Source organism: Vicugna pacos, chromosome 13 (assembly GCF_048564905.1).
Source record: "Vicugna pacos chromosome 13, VicPac4, whole genome shotgun sequence".
In the NCBI taxonomy this organism is placed as follows: domain Eukaryota; kingdom Metazoa; phylum Chordata; class Mammalia; order Artiodactyla; family Camelidae; genus Vicugna; species Vicugna pacos.
In genome coordinates this window covers 3,086,802-3,108,380 of record NC_132999.1, presented here as the reverse complement: position 1 = coordinate 3,108,380, position 21,579 = coordinate 3,086,802, and the positions used below count along the sequence as shown (strand labels likewise).

The window sequence follows — 21,579 nt, the reverse complement described above, 5'->3', positions numbered from 1 at the left end:
TATGCCCAGGAGTGGAATTGCTGGATCATAGGGTCAGTCTATTTTTAGTTTTTTAAGGAATCTCCATACTGTTTTCCATAATGGCTGCACCAAAATACATTCCCTAGGGGGATTCGAACTTGGGTCTGTACACCCCGGGGTGTAAGGCATGCCACTTTGTGCTGGAGCAAAACCCTGGGCCACGGCTAGTTGACCATTCCAACACACCTACACGTTTCTGTGCCTGGTGGATTTAAGTCAGATTCCTGATCTTGGTAATCTGTCCTTTAGGAGGCAAGGCAGCCAGAGAGCACTTACTCATTAGTGCTTTGTACTGCGGTGATAGCTGAGCTGGCACTTCTGCTATCATATAATGCTGTTTTCTTATAACTCTGAAGTAATTGCCTCATGGGCTACGATTACATCAATGTTCCAGTGCTGTTGTTGACAGGCAGTTGGGCCATTCTGAGGCATGGGCATCTGTCTCCAGGTCTAGAGGGCACTGAGCTTACTTTAAAAACACTTAAAAAAGATGCATGGCTTGGAATCCCTCCCTCCCTTTGGAATACTCCTTCTGCCTTTACTGACTTTATTCAAAGGAAGGCCACTGAGACCTCTCTCCAGCATGGTTAACATTGCCATTCAACTTGCATGAATGTAGCAAAATTTAAGGTTCAGAATCCAATGACCTTTCTCTAGCTTCTCAGCCTTCTGTGACACAGATGCACAAGGGAGATTTTGCAGAACGGTACTTTTTTTTTCCTGTCCTTCGGAAATTACAGAACCTTAAGCATGAGGGGGACCCTAGGAGGCTTAATTTTAAATTTCCCAAGTTTTCTGTGATTGAGACTTTGGCAGCAAGTAGGTTTTTTCTTTTCTTTTTTTTTTCACTGAAAAAGAATACTGAATAACATGTAAATGGCTTTTCCTTATAAATACATTTATCTGAAGAACTTCATTATTGCATAAATTACTTTTCAAAGTTAATTTCAAAATTTTTTTAAAAGATGAAACCCGTGTTGTCAATGTGCTGTTAAGAAAGCTCAGTGATCACATATAATAACAATGTATTAAAAGCCATGCGGAAAAGAATCCATTTTTAAAAACCCATAACTCAACAGACTACAAAAATGACAGACTAGCCATTCATGCAAATTAGCTAACTCACATTTATCAGAGAAAATATTTCACAGCATTAACGGCACTGCCATTTAAGAAAAATTAAATGGGGCCCAGAACCACACATTTACTTTTCACTGCATTCATTATTCATTTACTTGTTTCTTTCTTCCTTTTCTTTCTCTCTCTTCTTTTTTGAACTGTAAGTTTTGAATTCAGAGTTCAGTAGAGGAAGAAGCATATGATTTTCCCATTTTAGTGACCCCGTGGTTAGCAGCAATAAAGCAACAGGAACAAATCTGGCTTGAAACGTGTCCAAACCCACATCTCCCAGTGAGCACAAAAGGCAAAAAAAGTAAGATGTGCAGCGGATATTAACATGAGTAATCTTGGAAATCTAAATATTAAACATATGTCAAAGATTATCAGATGCACATCCACATGTCTTATAGAGATGTCTTTCATCCGAGGGGCTCCGGCCCGTTTCAATGTGCATGGCTTCTTCTCCAGCCCCGAAGGCCTCATCAAAGCCTGGTGTATCCAGTGACGACAGCCCAGCTTTCATAGATGGGTGCTTGTGAAGGAATAACTCCTCAGCTCCCACACCTCTGTGAAAGACAGTCTTCATCTCTACCCCCACCTAGAGAGAATGTCGTATAAATCCACGCTGATTAAATTATTTGCCCAGGAAGCCGCGCTGTTCAGGAAATTTCCTGAGGTCTTTGAATCATATGCTGATGCTGAAGTCACGAGAATCCCTGTTCGACTCCATCCACATGGCTCATATCACAGAGATCCAGGGTAGAAGGTTCCAGATGAGACACTGAAATGTGTACTGTCTTGTCTCCTGGGCCCCACGTGACAGATCTGTGACACTTCCTCTCGTCCATCAGTAAAATGTGCTCAAAACACTTGGCCTCTTTTTCCCTCCAAACCCTCTCCTGCGAGGTAACTGAAGTTACGTTTTGGAAATACTCAAGGGTGTAACGTTATAATAGGGAGCCAGCCTAACTTTTTTCTGGATGTGTTTTGGCTGTTGAACAGTATTATTTTATAAAATCTCTTGGTGTGGCCTGACCTTACTTTTTCTTAGCTTCAGTTTTGTCATCTGTAAACTGCGAAAGAAAAGCTGACTCTCCACATTTCCCAATGAGATCACGTTTATGAGAAGACTTTGTCAACGCTAGACCTTTATGCAAATGGGCGCACGTTATCATTACCTTAAAGGCACATCCATCAGAAAGCACCGCGCACCGCAGGTGGTAACCAGGGCACAGGAACCCAGTGTCATTTCCACGGGCATGCATCCTCTACAAATGTCATAGAGTCTCCATTATTAGGCTACCTGCAGGCCATCAGCAGGTAGGCTGGCTACTGAACACTGACCTTTGTGCTACTGCCTGGAAGGAATCTGGCCCCAGAGCAGGTGCTCAACACATGTTCTGAATCGAACTGAATTGAGTAGCAGTAGAAGGACTTGGAGTGAAGGAGGTGAGTGGATACAAGAGAATGTGCCAATTGGCTGAACCTCTCCAGGGAGGTGATGTGACAGGCAGTGTTTGGGGTACCACTGGGGGACAGGTGGCTGGAGAACAAGAGAGAGGACCCAGCCATCGTCCATGGAGGAGGAGAGCTCCCAGAGCAATGGCGCTGGGGCGTTGCTCTCTGGCCCCCCCTTGTCCACCAGATAACGTCTCTCACCTGTTCCTCCATCTTTTTGCACCTGGAGAAGGAGTGACTCTCCCTTTTCTGATCTGATGTGTATAGGCTTTTCCTCATTCTGTGTAGATGCTTTGGGGAATAGCATGGATTCTCCAGCTCCATTCTTTAGAGAATCTGCAGGAGCTGTGAAGGACAGTCTGCAGACTTTATCTCTCTCTTGGTGGGAGTGTGGTGGGGAGTGGGGGAGAGGCCATTTTAGGGAAAGATCTGAAATACGTCAGCACGTGGAAGATTTGCTTACTGAGTTTGTTCTTAAACCAAAGCGTCTGTTTTGGTCACTAAAGTAAAACATCACTTATGATAAAAAATACTTACCCTATTAGTTTGTTCTCCTAGACTGCATTTTGAGAAACAAAGAAAAATGTATTCTCAAATTGTCTGACTTGCTTTTGTCAATGTCTTCCCGTATAACATGACTTGATTCTCCCCAAACTCATTTGATACCCTCCCTGCCCGCCCCCACTTTGGAACAGAAACTATTATCATCAGCTAAGGAATCTCAAAACGGAAAGCATTCTTTCCTCTCAGGAACAAAGTGTTAAATAAAAGGTGTGGCTTACTTGTTACTGTCTGAGTTATGGCGAATGCAGCCTTACCCAGCCAGCCCTCCTCTCTTCCTGCCTGTTTATCTGCCTTCCATCTTCAGATTTATCTTCAGTCCGTATCTCGGAAGCTGAGCGAGCAAGACTCAGTCCCTCAGAGCATCAGCTACCCGGGTAGAGATGCAAACAGATCCGTGCCTGCAGCCGCTGCCTCGCCATCTCCCTCTGGACTATGGGGACTGTGCTCTGAAAGAAAAGCCTACAGACAAAAGTCCCATTTCACCTGCCCTGTAATCATTTCCTTTTCATCCGTTTCCAGGCACTTGCTCAGAAATACACAGAAAGCTTTGCTTTTGGTTCTAAGCTGCAAGGACTGGAAGAAAGAAGCGAGGACTTGCCGAAGATCTAGATTTGGGGTCATTGAGGTAGAATGCCGTTCGTGAGGGGATTCGGGTGAGACCATCAGCAGCTAATGAGAGGTGCTGAGTGGGGTGGTAGATCAGCACCCTGACACTTGTTGACGTTCTCACCTCTACTTTAGAGTGAAATATTAGAGGGAAAAAAGAATGTGTCTAGACTGAAATTCTAGACTTTCATGCTCACATTGTCGAGAATGCAGTATGTTTAAAAGAAAATGTTTATATAAAATATTGATTTAAATATATCACACTCAACTTCTAACTGATCAGAGGCTTCAAGTCTGTTTATAGTGAGTAATACTTTTAACGAAAACGATTCACTCGTCATTTGCATTTATGTGTACGTAGATTGACTGGAATCAGCCGAAGTAGTAAACTGCAGCCAGTTGGAAAGCCAACATGTTCGTTGCTATTTAGTTTATTAAAAAATGTGTTTAATTCCTTAGAGACAGCATACGAAGGATATCATGGCCAGCTACAGACATACTTATCTTCCCTTGGGGCTTGATTACTGTAATCCAAGTATTTCAAAACTGTTATCAGAACCAGTGAGCAGCTATAGTTAGATCAGGTCTTCAGAATCTCAGAAGTTGGGAAGAATATTAGAGATTGTCTGGTGCAGTGTTTTTCAGACTCTCGTGATGATAGTAATCCTTGGTCCTTATTACAGACCTATTGAATTTGAATCTCCAGGGGTGGGGGTTCCCTGAGAAACTGTGCTGGTTTAAACAATGTGGTATTTTTATCATCAGGAAAGTTTGACACCAACCGATCCACTGGTTCTCAGCCCTGGCTATGTATTAGATTTGTCTGCTGAGGTTGTTGAGAATACAGAAGGCTGGGTGATGACTGTGCTGGTCGTTTTGAAAGCCATGTTACACTGTTGGTCTCTGGGATGGAATTTAATTAAGACCATAGGACTCCATAAAAGTTCCTGCTATTATTATTTTCACTATTACTGTTACAAGCATTGCAAAAGAGAACTTCTGTTTGGTGATATATAGTTGACAAAGTCTTTCTACATCTCTGTGAACTTGTATTATTATTTTTAATTTATGGATGGATCAACTGAGGCTCTGTGAAGTTTAGAGTATTGTTAAAATTGCACATGTCACATTCAGTCAAGCTAAGTTCTTGAATTTGGGCCTCCTGACACCAAATCTGGAGCGTGATGATGACATGATGAGTGAGGGCTGCCCTGTCTTTGTGTTAGCGAGTAGGAGGAAGTAAGGCAGGACATTAAATGTTCTTGTTTATTTATATGTGATTGACTCTGCCCCTTTAGCCCAGCCTCTTGAGATCTTTATAAATCCTTGATTGATCTATCAGTATAATGGCTGTCTTGGATGATTTGTATCCAAGAGCAAGTCTCTGTGTCCTGATTCAAGTCATTAAAAACTTTGAATGGGACGCAGCCAAAGAGAAAATCCACTGGCATATTTCTGGGAGATCTTTCTCTGGGTTAGCATTAAAACAGTGATTAACACATTGGTGACCATTTTTCAACCAGCTGGAGTTTTCTGTGCCTGTGCTAGTCTCACATGTGCCAATCTTGACTATTCAAAGAGCTCATGAAAGCCCTACTTAAATGTCTTGCTGAAGTCCTGACCCCTTATATCTATGGAATTCCCTTGATCTACCAAAGAGAACATAGTCACCTTTTAGCTGAGTGGACGTTTCAACTCTCCCACAAATCAAGTTACCTTATTAGTTAGAGGAAAACGTTCAAGGTGTTTCTTTAAACCTTGGAAGAGCGCTGTGGGGACCCCATCCTTTAAAATCCAGCTCAGTGTCACTTTCTCCGGGAAGCCTGTTTTGATCTTCCAGGCAGGTTTAGCAACACCTTTTGCTCTGACCCAGCTCGCCAATCATTTTTCTGGTGTAAGCCTTACCATGTTACCTTGTAGTTATTTATGTTTTCTTGTTTGAACTTGAAGGCAAGGACTGCATTTTATTCACCTTGGAAATCTTCCACAGTATCTAATGCAGTGATTGCTGCAAGTCACAATAAATATTTGCTGAATGAATGACTGTGTGATTGACTACATTCATGAGTGGGAAATAAAGTTTTCTTGTAAAGTTTTTATTAGATAAAGAACATTAACCAGAACCCCCATTCGATTTCTTTTGGGCTTTGGTACTTCTGATTGAAGATATCCAGGGACGATGGACAAGGCCTGATCAAGAAAGTCCAACATTCATCTATTCCTTGAAAAGGAAGAATTAATCCTTTGGCCCCCTAGAGTAGTTGTGGTTTTAAGATTAATCTTAACTCTGTTTGTAGCCTATAAAACAAAACTAATTGCAGAATTCAAGGCTTTAGAGCATTTTTAGGTGGCTTGATGGGAAAGCATTGAAATAAATATAAACATTTAGATAAAACAACCATTTTAATAGTATTAACTCTGCCAATTAATGATAATGGAAGAGCCGTCCAATTAGCTAAATCGCTAATAGTTTTATCAAGCAGAGGTTGGTAATTTAAAGCAAACAAATTCTTTCTAATTTTATCCACTTGCACACCAAGATATTTAAAGGATAACAGGGGATCCAATAAACAGTATTGCTCAAGAAGAGCTATATTTAAATCTCCTAATGGCTATAGTGCGGAGTTTCCCCAATTAGTCAGGAAGCCCAAGCAGTCAGGAAATTCTTTCAAGGCTCCATAATTTGGGGTAAAAATAAATGAGATCCAGCAAAGGTGCTGCTTGCAATTATTGGCATTATTATAGTGGTGTATTTAGAAGATGGACAGTGCCCTGAGACAGTCAGGGGTGTAAATTCAACTCAACAAGTACTGCGTGAGTGCTTCATACCCACGCCCTGCCTCACACTACAGCATTTTTGAGGGGGTTTTCATGGAGTTCATTGCTCAACACCCCCTTTCAGGGCAGCAAGTCCGGGGGAAGTTCACAAGCTCGATGCCACCCCAAAGGTAGGACTTTCCTTGTCAAACCTCCACGGGGAATCCAGGCACCTAATTGGATAATTCAGGAAAATCCTCTTAGGACGAGAATGAAGTTAGCATTTCTTACAATACCCATTTCATTTGTTTCAAGAGAACAGGTTTTTCAAAACGTCCCGCGTTGTCTGGGTATGTGAGCTTCATCAGCAGAGACTGGTCAGCTGGGGACAGATCACAAACGACCAACTGAAAAGGGCCTTCTTAGTCTGTCTCCTGCTTGAGTATAAGATCGTCCTTGAAAATGTCAGGATGAACAATACTGCTTACTCCATATTCAGGCACCACCAAACAAGCCCTGTGCTCAGATGGACAAACTTTAAAGGAAAAAGAACCAAATGGAGAGCCTCTCCAAAGCACGACCTCTGCCAACATGAGCGGGCAGGAAGTGTTTGTTTATAATAATAACTATCATTTCCTGAGCCCCTTACTGCGAGCCAAGTCCTGTGTTAATATCGTTACAGTCCTCGGTCGTATATTGCCAGCCACGTTGTTGGTGCTTAGTGGACACCGCCGGAGGACGATGGTCCCCATGTGCTCCCAGGGCAGGGCAGACAAACACCCTGCAGACAGCCCTGTGGGGTAAACACAGAACGAGCCAGAACCAGCTGGCCACTTGCATCAAAGTACCTCACCGGCCTTCTCAGCCGCGCTGGCAGAGCGCCCAGGCACTGCCTCCGAGTCCCAACAGAACGCTCTCTGAGATGCCTCTGGTTTTCATTTTCCAAGCCTTGCCGCACACAACCAGGGAGCCAGGGCTGGCCACAGGGTCCCAGCCCTGCCTCCCGTCTAGTGGCGGGGGGGAGGTTGTGGAAAGGAAAGAAAGTGGTGACATCAGTATCTTGGTATCAAGAACTAACTTTTCTCTAAACTGTTAAAAGTCTCATCGAATCCATCCATAGAACTAACCATTGCCTCAACCAGGATCATTAGATAAAATGCTGTCAGTGATATAGGCTACGTGGAACTGGTGTTTGCCGAGAAGTAAGAGTAAAGCCTGGCTGAAAGATTGAAATGTAGCTCTGTTTTAGGGCTGAGGGCAGGATGGGCTGAAAGAGCACTTACTAGCCCACACACAGACACCGGGAGGCCAGCCTGAACAAGGCCTGATCATAATTAGGGAGCAGTCTTAATTCTCTCCCTTTGCGTTCTCTGCATCTCTGTCTGGATCACTTTAAATATGTTCCTTTCTTAGGGAGGTAACTGTGGAGACAAAGCTGTCTCGGACCCTAAGTTCAGATATTGGCTCTGCCGCTTGGTAGCTCCGAGATCATGACTGACCTTGAACGACCCCCAAGCCCAGATCTCATGGAAGAAGACCTCGCAGATTGTAGCTACTCAATGAGCAGGGCTTTTTTGTTTCTAATTCTACTATTCTTTACTACTTGCAGAACCGTGTAAGTGATAAGTGGAACTGGTCCTTAGCAGAACAGGTACTTTGAGAAAGAATGGGCGGGGGGCAAAAGGACAGCTGAAAGATACTAGGAGCAATCTCTGGTCTCCGGCCGCAGAGGTTTTCAGGGCACATTGTGCCTGCCGTCGGCTGAGTGTGGGGTGAAGCTGGGGGCCAGGAGTTGGGGTCCTCAGGCTTCTCCCACTTTGGCCACTGCCTTGTCTTATGCCAGATTTCCTGAGAATTAGGCTCGAATACGGAGATTGCTGCACAGGAGGTTTACGTGGGCATGCTCTCAGCAACACCTGGGAGGGGTTGGGGGATGCAGGGTTAGCCAGAAGAAGATGAAGTGTGATCGAGCTATGACAGAGGACGCTGTGGACCACACAAGGAGCTCTGGATCCCAGGTGGGTCTTTCAGAACTGCCCCGAATTGAGGCAAAGGGCCTTTGAACTGTTGCATCAACCCGTCACTGCATACAGGCTGCCCCCAGGGGAGGGTCATGGTCCTAGGAGAGGGCAATGCCTGCGGAGGGACTCAGCTGTGAACCAGCAAAACTTCTGATAGCTGAGAAAGAGTGTCTTCAAGAGATGAGTGGAGGGTCTGGGCAGGGCATCATAGCACCCACTATGTAAGCAAAGCACGGCATTTCTTATGTCCTCACTATCCTTAAATCAAACAATGGTTTTAACCAATATTTATGAACACCTACTTTGTGTATTGTTTCCTTTGCATGCAAAGTCTCCCCCTAACTCAAAGCTACCTGATGAATTAACATATCAAAATTCTGATAAAATGTCAGCTCGTCTAAGGAGCCACTTTTAACTATTAGGAACAATTATATACTATCATGCCTATTTCTGTGTCATCAAAGCATTTCATATATATCTCTCCCAGGATTTATCTCACTGTATTAGATCACTGTGGTTGGTGAACCTTATTTATATTTGTATCTTTTCCTTTATTTCTCAACACAAAACTTTAGTGAATAAGTCTTCATTTAAAGTTTATTTTGTCTAATATTAGTATAGTTATAGTTTCTTTCCTTTGGTGAGTATTTGCATGGTTTATTCTTTTCATTCTTTCACCTTCAATTTTTCTGTATTATTATGTTTTTTAGATATCTCCTGTAAGATAAATTTAAATCAGATTAATTTTGTTATTATCCAGCATAACAATCTTTGTACTTTAACTGGAGAATTTAGGCCATTTATACCTAGTCTAATCACAGATGTATTTAGGTTAAAATCAGCCATCTTATTTTGTGCTTTTTATTTGAGCCACTAGATCTATGTCTTTTTTTTCTCACCTTTCTTGACTTCTGGATTGATATTTTTTCTTTACCATCTATTTTTTTTCCCTTTCTCTTGGTTTGGACATCGTATACTCTTTTCTAGTCTTTTAGTCATTACTCTAGAAATTACAACACTCACCTTTCACTTAGCAAAGTCTAATGTTAATCATTACTTTTATTCTCTTCTGGAATAAATACAAAGATTTCAGAATAATTTAACTCAGTTGTCCCTTTATCCCCAACTTATAGTTGACAACATATGGTTGTCATGAATTTGAAGACTCTAAAACTCTGTAAGAAATTCATATTATAGCTTTTAGTCAATCTTTATGTTTAGTCACATTTATTGCTTTTTTAGTTCTTTAATTCTTCCTTCATCTCTGATCCTTTACCTTAGTTTGCCAGTTACAAATTCTTTCAATTTTTGTTCATCTGAAAGTTTCTGTATTTCACTTTCATGCTTGAAGGATATTTTCCTAGGTATAAAATTCTATGGTAATTTTTATTTTCTATAAGAATGCTGAAAATACATTCCCATTTTCCTTTGGTTTTCATTTTTTGCCTTTGAAATATTTAACTACAGCTCCTTTGAAGATAAATCTTTTTTCTTTAGCTGATGTAAGCATTTTTATGTTTTCTTTAGTTTCATAATGACACATCTTAATATGTATTTCTTTTTTCCTCTTTTCTTTTTTTTTTTCTTCTTTATTCTGCTTGGGACTCTTAGGTTTTGTTAATCTGTCCTGGAAAATTCTGGCATTTCAGTCATACTATTTGAAATATTCTTTTTGCCCCATTTCTCTCTCGACTTTATTTCTAAACCTAATTAAATATGTTAGACCTTTTTACTATATCCTGTCTCTTATTCTCTCTTCCATATTTTCTATCTTTTTATGCTTTGTTGTAGAAACTTTATTCTGATCTGTTTTCCTATTCAATAATTCTCTCTTCAGCTATGTTGAATCTGTGCTCATTGAATAAATTCTTAATTGTTATTGCATTTTTCCTTTTGAAAACTATGTCATCTTTTTCCAGTTTCTTCCTGAAATTTTCAGAATTGGCTTTTATTTTTTTCTTTGACTTGATAGATACAATTGTCTTATAGTCTATATCAGATAATTCCAGTATATGAAGTCTTTGTTGGTTTCTATTGTTTTGTTGCTTTGACTGGTTCTCACTCATGGTGTCTTGTTTCCTGTGTACCTCATTTTCTTTCATTGTGTGCTGTGAAATGTATTGAATAAATTACTTTTAGGAATAATTTGAGACATAAGAGTGCTATGTAGTTTATATGAGCCCTAAACTTTGGGGGACTCTGAGCTTTAACTCTTATTCCCTCTGTCCTCAAAGACCTCCAAAGGAAACGCAGTGTCACAATTATTTCTTCTAGCTAAGTGCCCTTTGGGGAAAGCAGATTTGAATACAGGACTTCTATTTGCTTCTGGATTTTGACTGGGCAATTTCTCATTTTTTTGGTTAACAGGTGCTTTTGGAAGGTGTGGGCTTTTAAAAAATATTTTTCCCAATTTTATTTGACTTCTTTATTTCCAGAAGAAAGTTTAATCTGGGAAAAACTAGTTGACTATTCTAGAAAATAGAATTCTACTTTTGTATTTTAGTTTTTAACATAGTTCTGCTCACTCAATACTTGCTGAATAATAACTATATGAATGATCATGGACATTGGAATCAAGTTGTATAAGTTTGCTATCTTCAAAGAACTTATCATTTATTAGGCAAAGAAAATAACACATAGGAAAAACTTTAAATATTGACTGTGATATATAGTTAATGTTAGGCTTCCATATTTTCTTAATGGAATTATAAATTAATATACCTTTTGGAGAAAAATTTAATAATGCTTATTAAAGTTAAATACGCACATAGCCTTTGACTAAATAATTCCTTATCTAAGAATTTATCTGATGTATACTCTGTAAATACTTGCATAAAGGCTCAAAGATATGTCTATAGGGGTATTTATTCACTGACAGAAGCATGTCTGTAATAAAAAGACAGGAAACAATCTCAATATCAACAGGGGGTTGGTTAAATAAATTATGACTATATAATGCAATGGAATGCTATGCAGCCATTAAAAGGAATGGGGGGATTTATTTGTTTATTTATGGGAGTAATTAGGTTTGTTTGTTTGTTTGTGAAGGTACTGGGGATTGAACCCAGGACCTTGTGCATGCTAGGCATGCATTTTACCACTGAGCTATACACTGCCTCCCACGCAAAGTTTATATATTTTAATGTGGAATGATTTCTGTGACATGTTTAAGTGGAAACAAAGAAATAAACAAGAAGCCTGAGAGTATATATAATATGCTACACACACACACACACACACACACACACACACCCACCCCGGTTTAGAAACTTACAGAGTGTCTCTGATAGTCTCTACATGGAGAAGCTAACAGTGGTTATAGCTGAAGAGAACTGGGGCTTGGAGTCAGGCATAGGTAGAAACATCGCTGGGTACTATTGTGTTCATTCTATTCTGTTCTATTATTTGTGTTTACCATGTGCGTGTTTTTAACTATCCCATTAAAAAAACAAAAAGTGCCAGGAAAGTAGTGTGTTAGAAGGTGCACCATCCTGATGACCAGTTGACCCCCCACTGTAGTTCGGTTTTGTTCTGACAAAGTCTCATGACCCTTCCAGAACTCATGCCTTCCTCTGTGAAATGAGGACCCTGACCTGGATAACCTCTAAGGCACTCCCCCATTCCACCTGCCAACGTGGAGGTACTTCTACTGCAGAAGTGCGTCAAGCAGGCAGTACCTTTGAAGACAGATAATTTGGCAAGTGAAAGTATTAGTATTAGATGGAAGCCCCATTTGCTCAGAGTGCTAATCTTCCTTTTGGTTCTCCTTCAAGTATGACACTGTGCTTTCCCTAAGATCATGAGCTAAAATAATTGATTTACTTGGATTCACAGTTTGAACTGTGATTTATTAATATAACTTTCCATTTGAAATATTTTAGGCCTGTTTTTCTTGAAGACTGGGGGTGGGCGTCAATCTCTGACAGACTGACCGCGTCTTATTACTCTTTGCTTACTGTAGAACGATAGCTCATTTTGCACGTGTTTCCACATTTTATGCTCACATAGATCTAAGTGGCCAAAACATTTAATTAAATGGACTGTTCATGCAATTTCATTTCCTGGCTGGTCATCTGCATCAATGATAAACCAGTAGCATCCATCCCATGGCTGCAACTCTGATCTTAAAAAAGACAAAATCGTTATTTAAGTCAAAACTATGTTCAGACTAACAAGTGAAAATCTTTTATAATTATAAAAGTAATGCAAGTTTCTTTTCAAAAGTTCAAACAATAGCCAAGTAAGAACTGAAACCTTCTCCCCTGCTTCATACCCCTGTTCAGAGGTAAACATGGTTGGTATGGCAAGCATTTTTACACACACACACACACACATGCAAATACACAGCTTGTTTTTACAATAATGGGATTATACTGAATGTATCCTTTTATAATTTGCTTTTTTTTTAACATTTTTTTGGGGGGAGGGAGGTAGTTAGGTTTATTTATTTATTTTTAAAGGAGGTACTGGGGATTGAACCCAGGACCTCGTGCGTGTTATGCATGCTCTCTACTACTTGAGCTATACCCTCTCCCTTAACTTTTTTTAAAGTTTGGGGGGTGGGGAGGTAATTAGGTTTATTTATCTTTATTTCTTTATTAACAGAGGTACTAGGGATTGAACCCAGGACCCTGTGCATGCTAAGCACACTAAGCACATATTCTACCACTGAGCTATATCCTCCCTTATAATTTGTTTTTGTAAACAGCAACATATTGTACTCGGTGGGGTACATGTAGCTTCATCTCATTCTTTTAATAGCTGTACCCTATTCAGTCACACAGAAGTACCCTCATGTGTTTACATATTATCTTAGTAATGGATGTCTAGGGTTAGTTTCCATTTATATGCTGTGAGAAGCAGTGCTGCTTTGAACTTGGACACTTGGCTAGAATTTTTCTAGAATGTTTTCCCAGAATTGGGGTTTTAGGTTTCATAGAGCTTCCTACATGCAGGCACCATTGTAAGCATTTTAAAATATCCAGTTTCTTTTCATTCCCATAATAGTATAGATAACTATTATTACATTTGTTTCACAAAAGATAAACTTAGGCTCAGAGAGGTTAAGCAATTTACTTGAAGTTTCACAGCTCTAAGTAACAGAGCCAGGACTGGATGCAAGCTCCTTGATTCCAGAGTCTGTCCTCTGAGACACTAGAAGGTATATTTGGAATTTTGAGAGACACTGCCAACCTGTCCTTCAGAAAGATTGTATCACTTTACACTTTCATCAAATGAATTTGAGATTTCACCCACTTCCTCATTTCCTTACCAAATACTATGTTCTTAAAATTTTTTTTTACCAATTTGTGGTTGAAAAAATAGCATCCTATTATTGTTTTAATTTATGATGAACACAATATTAACAATCGTAAATCAACTTTTACTAGACCTTTACTACAATAAAATACATAAAAGAAGCCTTCATCATTTCCAGACTGTCATCCAAGAGCAGAGAAGCCCACACACAGCTTCTTCAGGAAATGCTACAACGTGGTGTACACATGGCTTCCATGTTTGTAGTGGTTCCAAAGTTTGCTTTTGAGGTTACTTTCTTTTTTCTTTTCTATACACTTCTCCCAGAGGACCTGGGTGAGCAGAAGGCTTTTTCAAAATATAGCTTGGACTATTTCTTGAGCAACATTTACAATGTGATCCTCAGAGTTGAATCAGATAGTTTGTGAGAGGGTGTGCCCGAGCAGTCAGGAAAAGCAAAAAATGCATTTTAGCAACTAGGGATTTAGCAAGAAGATCTGACCCAACAAGCAGAAACTCTTTTAAAGGTTCAGTCAAGTTTATCCCCATCACATTCCTCTGGAATGCCCAAGAGGCACATGCTTTGTCAATGAAAATTATTTTCAAACTCATTGATGTTTTGTTTGGCAAGAATCATTTCTTTGAACAATTTCTTATTAATCATCTCCAATGTTTCATTTCTTACAGTGTTATCGTCAGCTGCATATTTATAAAAGAGTCCAACTTCAACCTGCCTTCAGTTTTAATCTGTTTGTTTCTTGAGGATGTGAGTTGAAAAAAAAAAAACCACCAACATATTTACAACCAAATTTCAGATGTTGAACATTGTGGAAGGTGAGAAAGGTGAACACAATGGAATTCTTCCATCATCCTTATTATGTGGGAGCAAATCTATGCCCACCTTACCAGTCATATCATTTAGCTTCCCCCCGCCTCTTTGTGGCTTGTCGTTTCCTGTTTCTGGGGACGTGGTTTGCCTTGTGGTGACCCAATTGTATAACAACCCCTCGTCTCTTGACGGGGTCCTGCCTCCCAAACAACTCACTGTGGTTCTAAGATTGTATCTTCCCCTAGGTGCTGACTCAGACTGTTTTGGTCAAACCACCTTTTACATGGGCATGTGGAAAACACATTCAGGGCTAGAGGAAGGGATTTGGCACTTTTTTTACCTACTGGGGGCAATGTAGGGCAGAGCTGCCTCTGGCTGTGAGCAGCCTGCGGGTCCCCAGGGAGCACTTCACCAGCCTTGAGCTTAAAAGTTGTTTATACACGGCCATTGATTTCCTTTACCAAGAGCTGCCAATCCAATGGAATTAGCTCCACCTGTTGAGCAGCTCCACCCTCCCCTCAGCCAGGGCCAGCAGTGGGCGGCATGGCCCTACTTGCAACCCAGCGCAGTGGTTCTTAAAAGTGCATAGGGTCAGCATTCCCTGGGAACTGGTTAGACATGCAAATCCCTTGCCCCACCCTGTCTCTCCTGGTGATTTGATGCAAGCCCAAAAGTTTGAGAACCACTGCTCTAGCTTAATATGTCAGAATCTTCCACTTTTTTTTTACCCCCTATATTTATATCCTTTTTTACCCCTATAATATTTTCTCAATTATGGACTCACTTTCTAAATACCTTTGGACTGCCTTGTGGCTGGGGCTCACCTGATGAGCGGTGTGCTGGCAAAGGCTTCACAGTGATGCGTAACCTTTCACAATCTCCGTGGTGTAAATCCTCCAACAATACTCCTGTATGCAAGTACTCTCATGGCGTTACTAGACATGGAGTTAAGAAGGGATATACCTAATTGCTCTTCAGGGCGGGTGTGAGCGGCTCCAACACTCCACGGGGAAGCACCAATAATCCTGTGGGCACTGGCCTGCATTGAACTCACTGGGGATTTAGACTGGGTTTCCATGCGAAGTCGGAGTCACCACTGGAAGGAGTTACCATTTGTTGAATCACTGAACCCTTTGGATCACTCAGGTGACCGAAATATTTGGTTGATATCCTTTAAGATCACTGGAAATATTGAAAATCAGCTCACAGCTGGCATTTTTGGGGATCCCACACATGTAACGGATTGAAAACCACGCCTGTGTTTGGTGCCTCTCCTGGCAGGCCCTGTCAAAGGACTCGTTCGGTAGATGGGAAGCCGTAAAACCACGTGGACCTTGTTTTGCTCACCATTTTGTCCTTATTATTTACACTCAGAACTGCCCCCAAATGGTGACTGAATCAATAAACTAGTAACTACAGTAGTTTGCTACGGCTGCTGTAATGAAGCACCACAGCGTGCGTGGTCCAAGCAACAGACGTCGTGTTCTCACAGTTCTGCAGGCTGGAAGTCCACGGTCAAGGGGGCGGCAGGTTGTGTCTTCTGAAGCCTCTCTCCTTGGCTGGCAGACGGCCGCCTTCTTGCTGCATCCTCTTACTGCTGTCCCTTGGTCTGGTGTCTCTCTGTGTGTCCAGACTCCTCTTCCTAGAAGGACACCAGTCATACTGGATTCAGGCCCAGCCTATCAGCTTCATCTAACTTCATTTTTTTAAAGACATTATCCCCAGTACTGTTACCTTCCGAGGTCTTCGGGGTTGGGTTTCCAATATGTGACTTTGAGGGGGACACAATTCAGTCCACAACAATTACAACTGAAGTTCTACATCTGAAGGCTCCACTAGCACATTAAAAAACAAACCAAAACCAAAACCAAAACCAATACCAGATCAATAACAAACAAAAAAACTCCATCAGTTGTAGATTTGGAGTCTGTCAGACATGTGCCTCTGTACTTGCCTTGATATGATGACTCATATTGATTATGAAGTAGGCACAATCTCATCTGAGAAATGACAAACTCATCTTACAAACTGCAAAGAGATCCCTCCCACCCCCTCCTCATCCCATACTGACTTATTCTTGGTGCAGGAGGTTTTGTTTCTGCTAAACAAGTTAGAAGAACATGAGAGATGGAAATGTAATTAGCTGGCATATATAGAAAAGTAAGGTATTGGAACTTCATAGTGTGTATATATAGATGTATGTGTTTATGTGTGTAGACAGGTGGATGGATAGCACTGTAAAAATCAGGTGTGAGAATGTGACCCCCGCACGTACTTTCTCTTGAGGGAAGACACCACTGAGGAGGTTCAACTGCAAAGTAAAGTCTCAGGCCCACATTTCTAAGTTGATATTTTGATTTGCTGACCATCAGAGCCGTAGGAAATATGTTCAAAGCGTGGCAAGTCTAAAAAGCCTTTGCAGTGTCTCTGTGTTGGGGAAGGATGGGCTCTAAAGGGCTGAAACTTTCCTGGTTGAGAAACGGCTCCACTATGAGACTCCAGGTCACCCTGAAGTCCAGCTTCTGGTTTCTTCCTTATTGGCATTCTGTCATCTTAGATCCTGTCGCCTCACGAGTGAATCATAACACCCTGTTTTAATTTTACATTACAGGTTTCGTTAGGTTTGCTGTCATTTTTCTGTTACCTTTTGGGATCATGATCAGATTTTTAAAAATTATTCATTTTCTTGTTTTTCAAGTTGAGGTTTTCTTTTGATTGGCAAACTTTTTTTTTTTTAAAGAAATCCTCAAAATAATTTCAACGTGCCTTGAGGGCATGTGTTCTTGTCATAAACTAGCATGACCAGGTGGTTCTTGGCGAGCAGCCTAGCACGGTGAGGCATGCTGCGATCACACAATTCCACACGACCTCGTGTAGGTTTTAGTACATAATTGGTCTTCTCATTCAAGGATGCTGCTGAGAGGTCTATGTAAGTCCTGTTCATCGCATGGGGGATCTAACAGGTGGAAGTAAAGAGGAGCCAAACTCACAGGCATCAAGGGCAGCTGTACCTTAGACAGAACGCCCCATCTCTTGATAGGATGTTGAGCTCCACTCTTGGGAGACTGCACTGGTGCGTTTTGACCTTTTAAGCAGTAGCTCTTTCCCCCCACAACCAGCAAGCAACAACAACTGCACCTGTAATTTGTCTATTTTGATTCACTGTTCAAGTTTTCCATACAATTGAATTGAGTGATGCAGTGGTAACTTTCCCTGCCTCATGACTTCAAAGCCCTTCGGGGTGTCCAGGAGTGTGACACATCTTAAGTAAGTAAAATAAAGGCCACCGACTCCAGAAAGAAACACAGGGGAGAGGGAGAGGAGAATTGTTTCTATTACTAAAAGCAGCTCCTCAAGTCAGAGCTGGCGAGGAGAGCTGGCTGTACACATGGGGCTTGTCTAGGGTCAGACTGTCCTGGAGGTCGTCTTCTGATAAAGGGTTCTGAGTCCGGCGTGCAGTTCTGTGGCGGAAGAATCCTGAAGACTCTGCCAGGCGGTGTGGGAGTTTGCAGCCTGCCCCGTGGAGACCCTACAGTTGAGGACGCGTGTGTAGGGCTTCTCCTGAGCTGCACATGGAGCCTGACAACAGGAGTCACTACTCACTTTTTAAAATGAATGACTTACTGATGAGAAGACAACCTGCTTCCTCTTTCCTCTGATTCTAGTATCTCTTCAAATCCCAAGGGAGCTTTGATGAACCCTGAGTGACTTGGCAGCTTCAGGTCAGGTCAAAACAAGAAGAATTTGGCTTGGAAAGAGCCGGCTGTCTTCCTGGGTGATAAGGAGTCCCTAGACTAGACGCCATGTCTTCTCTTGAGAAGGCAGCTGAAAGCACACCCCCCACTGTGCTCCCATCAGAGGGCCTCCTGAGTCATTTAAAAGAGAAAGCAAAGGCTGGAACCAGCTACTGATTCTGCTGGGCCCTGAAATTTTGTTGTGAAATCTTGGTAGCAGTGAGGAGGTAGACTGTAAGATCCTTGAGGACAAGGTGTGTGTCATTAATTTTGAATTGCCAGGGTCAGCCCAAGGACTAGATGCACAGGAGATACATAAGAGATGATGTTGGTCACATCTATTATGGTTAATTTTGTGGGGTAACTTGGTTAGGCCACAGTACTTAGATGTTTCAGACGTGTCCAGATATTGCTGTGAAGGTATTTTAAAAATGAGATTAACATTTATGACCACAGACTTTGAATAAAGCAGGTTACCTTCTGTGACGGTTAATTTTTTGTGCGGTAGGGTGGGAGGGCCTCAACCAATCAGTTGAAGGCCTTAAGAAAAAGACTGATCTCCCTTGAGAAAGAGAGAACTCTCTCTGCCAGCAGATTGCCTTCAGACTTGAACTGCAAGATTAATTCCTCCCTAGGTCTCCAGCCTGCTGGCTGACCCTGCAGGATTTGGACCCACCAGCCTCCATGATTGCATGAGTCAATTCCAAATAAATGAATGAATGAATGAATGAAGGCTTCCAGCATCTTTTCTTTACTCTGGGGCTCTTTTTCTCCCCCCTATTCCAGTGATGTTGGGGAGACACTACTTTCCCAAGTTAAAACTTTGAATCTTTGCCCTAAAATCCCAAACAGTCTTCCTTCTAAGTAGAGGGTGAGAGCCCTGATACTGACAAGGATGCCCAGACGGGGAAAGGTGATTTCGGGTTTTGAGGTGGTGGGAGAGGAGACGAATTCAACAACCCTTCTCAGAGTCCTTGATTTTATATTTCCTGCTAATGCCCAAGGTAAAAATCGTTGGCTTGGTTTAAGTGCCTTTGTTGGGTTCCAAGCCCGACCACCAGCACCAGCAGCTCACCCCACTGTGGCCTGGGGAGGCTGAAGACCACTTTTCAGCCTGATGTGATTTCCAACAGCTGAGGTATTAAAACACTGAAAAACGGGGTTTATAATGGAAATGCTGACAGACTATTAACTGTACCAGCTCTGCTCTAATAAATGGAATGGCCTGTCATAATCTCTAGTTCATAAATATGCAAATACAAGACTGGGGATTTGCTCCAAAGGATGTCTCTATAATTTTAACTGACCTTTACTGATACCAAATGAGCCTGTTGCTCCTGTTTTTGTACACTGGGTATAAAGCACAGGAAATCCAGCCGCCTGTCGGCCTAAAGTGTACAAAGTTGAAACTGCCAGCTACTAAACTCTGGGCTCCGATTCCATTTCTCCTCACATTCACACTCTTTATTGACATTTTCATTTTTTTTCCCCAGGGGGTGGAAGCTGAGTGGGGGCGAAATCAAACATTGTTCATCCCCCTTCCTCACCTCCCCCCATTATTTCCACATGTCACAGTGCCTGCCCGGCCAAAATTCATGGATTGCCTCAAGGACAAACAGGCCATCTACACTGAATTACAAATTTGAGTTTTATCCAGTTTTTCGCTTTTTGGACCAAATGGGCAGCAAATCCTGTGACTTCATATTTAATAACCTAGATGTCATTTGTCCGGTGTCTTTCAGCCCAGAGTGAAGAGTTGGATGGCTAGCCGTTTTGCAGATTTTTTTCCCCCTAATTATTTTAAGCTATTCAGCCTGGTATCCGAACTATTGATGCCGAGCCAAATTGCCAGCAGGGGAGAGATCCGTCCAATCCAGGAGCTAAATGAGTCACTGAGAGCCAATCTGTTTTTTCCCTTGCTGCTGGGGTTTCCTCGGGCCGGCCTGTCCGCCGCGGACACACACACACACACGCACACACGCGCGGAGCCGCAGGCCCGCCCTCGTCGGTTTCCTCGCCTCGGGTTTCCGCGCTGGCCCTGGGGGCGCGGCTGTGGCCGCTCCTGATGGGCTGGCCGCGGAGACCGAGGGCCACCGCCACCCGCTAGTTGAGGCCTCGCTTTGACAGCAGATGAAGACGTCTTGGCCTTGTTGAGTTTGCCTCCCGAGTCCTTCATCAGGAATCCAGAAAGGAGAGAAAGGGGCGGTCCCAGAACACGTGACTGTGGGCGGGCGGGGGGAGGCGAGGCGCACGCCAGCTCGCAGCATCGCACCGCATCCCACCGCCCAGTGCCCGCAGAACGTTCTTCTGCGTTCCTAAGTGTCCAAACGGAGTCCTCGGAAGCAGGCTTCGACTGGTCAGAGAGACAAAGAAAAGGAAAAAGTAGAGGTGGGATGGAAGGGGTGTGCGGTTCTGCTGGGAGGGGTGGCAGGCAGGAAATCCACTAGCCTAAGCCAGAGGCTGCCGGAGGGGTAGCTCTTCGTGTTGGGGGGAAAACTCAGCGTCCGATTAACGTTACCACTATTATTATTATTTTTCAATTGAAACATTTCATTTCGAACATTTACTGAAAAGCGAAACCCTTGAATTCTTCCTGGTAGAGTCAGTATTCCATTACACAAAAATGTGCAGCCGACTTAAAAGGACTGCACGTGAGATTAAGATAACTGGTACTTCACGGTGAATGATTAAATTAGCTGGCACAGGCCTATCCTGAACTTTGCCTTGAGGACCCACAGCTTTTGCGGTGTGCGTAGCGGAGTGTGGGTCATCTAAACTGGAAGGAAGGCGCTTATTCTCTTTGAAACTGAAACACCGTCAAGGAGCAGTGTTCTCTGAAATGCATAGGGGAGTTAATGTGGAATTCAGGAAAGCAACCACAGAGCGTTCTGTTGTAGTCTGCCTAGATGTGCTCAGAGAACTCAGGAGTCCTTGAGAAATTACGAAAGAGACAGGGAGAGGGAAGAAAAAGATTGATTAATTTATTTACTAAAATTTTCAGATAGAAGTATCTGGGGAAAAAAACCTCAAAAGCGGCAGAGAGTTTTTTTTTTTTTTTTTCCATAGCAAAATCTCAGAGGAGGAAAAACTTTGTTCCCTATCGGGCAGTCAGTCTATTTCTGTAGTTCCAACAAAACTCACCTTTTTACATACTCATGTTGCTTTTTGGGTCTCCCTTTTCGCAGCCAGCAAGGTAACAAGGGCAGTTAGAGAG

At 42.2% G+C, this 21,579-nt stretch overlaps 1 long non-coding RNA gene across 2 annotated transcripts; it reads left to right on the top strand.

Moving 5' to 3' along the window:
* Window positions 1–2,176: 2,176 nt before the first annotated feature.
* LOC140700861 (uncharacterized) lies at window positions 2,177–4,047 on the top strand. 2 transcript variants are annotated; one of them, XR_012079576.1, is made up of 2 exons: window positions 2,177–2,589; window positions 3,682–4,047. It is a non-coding gene; the product is annotated as an uncharacterized lncRNA (long non-coding RNA). The 2 variants fall into 2 exon arrangements; XR_012079577.1 differs by having other exon boundaries at window positions 3,467–4,047.
* Window positions 4,048–21,579: the final 17,532 nt, after the last annotated feature.